Below are 2,500 nucleotides of genomic sequence, written 5' to 3' on the forward strand. Positions count from 1 at the left end.
TTTTTTAATCTTCATCTTTTCCTAATGTAGTTATTAACTAATTTTGATACAATTTTTTTTACAATCCTTTGTAATTGAAAAGGAATAAAAGATTTTTTTTTTTCTTACTTTAACTTCTGCCAGGGGGTTTTCTACAGCCTAGTCTGCTGATAGAATTACTTTGCCAACACACAGCCACTAGTGTGTTTGGGTACAGGACAGTCTAGGCTGGGCTGCAGGCTACCCCACAAAACCTACCAATCTTATTGCTAGGCAACCAGTTCAAGAACAGCATACAAAACCTGTATTACATGACCAATGGTCTTGTTTATAAATACATATAAAAAACAAAACCCAAAAATATACAAAAATGAAAACCTTACAGGCACAACTCTGTTTTCTTTTCTATTTTTTTTTTGACCTTGGTAAATCACCAAAAAGGGGGGCAAACAAAATGCAACTTTACACATTTAAGGTTCTGGAATTCCTTTCTCCATTGCTAGGGGCTTGAGCCAAGGGAGTGCCCACAACCTAGCCTGTATGTCCTTGCTTGAGATGGTGGACATGTGCTGGCAAAGTGTTCAATTTAAAGGTCACTTGTCTCTACAACACACATAATAGGCAATTATGTAGGGAAAACGACAAAATGCAGCAAAGCTACTGACCTGCATGTCAAAATAAAACAAAACAATAGAAGATATTCCTAATTAAAATAAAAAGACTGGCAACAAACCATCAGTTTTGTTCACTTTTAGAGAAGAAGAAGAAGAAAAATAACATAGCATGGCAATATAATTACACTTGACCAATGCTCTTAAATCCAACCTTTACTAGAACACAAATATTGTCCATACACTGGATGAAAATGACATATGGAAATAATCTTCAAAAACCAATAGATTGTTCTTTAATATGCAGAAACTACTAACATAATAATCCTTAGAAAATGGCTTCGTTATCTTGTTGTAAGGCATAGAATATTGGACAATTCTAGAAAGGGCACTTAATCAATTATGCAGTAAGAATAACTTTAACCTAAGAAAGGAATGATCACTGACTTTGTTACACATATTCTTCACGTTACCTTCTAATAGAATATGTATATAAGGGCCCTCTAGAAAAGCCGACTGGCCAGCGTTTCAGATGAGAAGATTCCATAAAAAATAAAAGTCAATGATAATAATGATAATGACAACAATAATAATGAAAATATCAATAATGAAAAAATTATAATAAAATGATAAAAATTATATGTATATACCACACAGCAAGAGATAACTACAGCATAAAGGGTCCTAATCATATACACCACTGAAATGTTTCATCTCGCTATAGACATCATTGTAACGCCTTCTCACCTGAAATCTACTTGCCTACTGATATGTACTAAAAGAACATCACCTGTTGAGCTCATAACAGCTACAGTTTTCAAAATGGACGGAGAAGTATCAAGCTGTGAGTTTCAAGTCTAAGCTGAGGACCATGTACATAGTTATGTGCAGAAGGTGGGCATTTCCTCACAAGGCAGCAGAAGGACACCAAGTTACCTGTAAGATCACAGTGGGTACTGAGCACAAGAGTCAGGGCTGCCTTACTCGTAGTTTTTATTTTTATCTTCTTCTTTTTTTTGTAGTTTTTTAAAAGTTTTTATAGTTTTTTTTTCTTTTTCTTTTTTTTATTTATGTTTTTAGTTTTACAACCTTGAGCAGAGACCTCCTGTCTTCTGCCAAAAAGAAGTGCCTGCCCAGGGAACGGGAATTTAACAAGAAATTGCATCTTTGTAATTTTGAGAATGGCAGACTCTCCCCGCTATGCTTCTTTAAAACTATTATGATCGAATGCGTAACAAGTGATGTTATGAGCATGACAGACTCCTGGACAGGCTACTTGTTTCTGCAGTGGTCATGCCAATACCTTTTCCGCATCTCCTCAGTTCAGACTTGAAGAATAACCCACGAAGCTTGAGGGTATATAACCACTGGGGTTCATTCAGCAGACAGGACACGGGGCATGAAAAAGCAACAGCTTGTTGTTTGGTGTGCCCTGGCCTACATACGGGGGCACACAGGTTCATCACTTAAAGCTTAACACCCATCCTAATTATTTTTTAAAATTCAAAATCCTGTAATAGGACATCACAAACTCAATTATGGTAAAGTTAATGAGAAACGTGTATGCCTCCTAACAAACACTGAATACATACTACAATATGACAAAACAGATATGTATATTATATACCACATTCAGCAACTGAGACAGTAATATGGACTTGCCCTACAATAACATCAAGAATCTTCACACACCACAAGCTTCGCCTCAGGTATTACGGTACAACATAACACTGTCTGTAAAGTTTCATACAGGCATCTAATAAAGAACAATAGTGTAAACAGGATATTTCCAATGTTAAAATGATATGTACCTGTTCTTAATTTTAGACTTAGTCTAGCAGGGCAAGTCCTGGTCAAACAGTCAGCCTCTTCTGGCTGGTATGTACTTCATACATATTATGGTTTCAACA

The 2,500-nt window shown here is 35.8% G+C and overlaps 1 protein-coding gene across 31 annotated transcripts in view; it reads right to left on the bottom strand.

Annotated features, from left to right (window-relative positions):
* LOC122259284 (protein couch potato) overlaps positions 1-2,500 on the bottom strand; it is a 263,132-nt gene that overhangs the window by 828 nt on the left and 259,804 nt on the right. For all 31 annotated transcript variants that reach the window (XR_015191517.1, XR_015191514.1, XR_015191515.1 and 28 more), the window contains one exon: positions 1-2,500. This exon is cut by the window's left edge and continues 828 nt beyond it; it is cut by the window's right edge and continues 1,454 nt beyond it. The gene's annotated coding sequence lies outside the window, so the exon portion shown is untranslated.

The sequence above is a fragment of the Penaeus japonicus genome, unplaced genomic scaffold (assembly GCF_977035675.1).
Source record: "Penaeus japonicus unplaced genomic scaffold, GWHDUDI00000001_assembly GWHDUDI00000001, whole genome shotgun sequence".
Classification (NCBI taxonomy): Eukaryota; Metazoa; Arthropoda; class Malacostraca; order Decapoda; family Penaeidae; genus Penaeus; species Penaeus japonicus.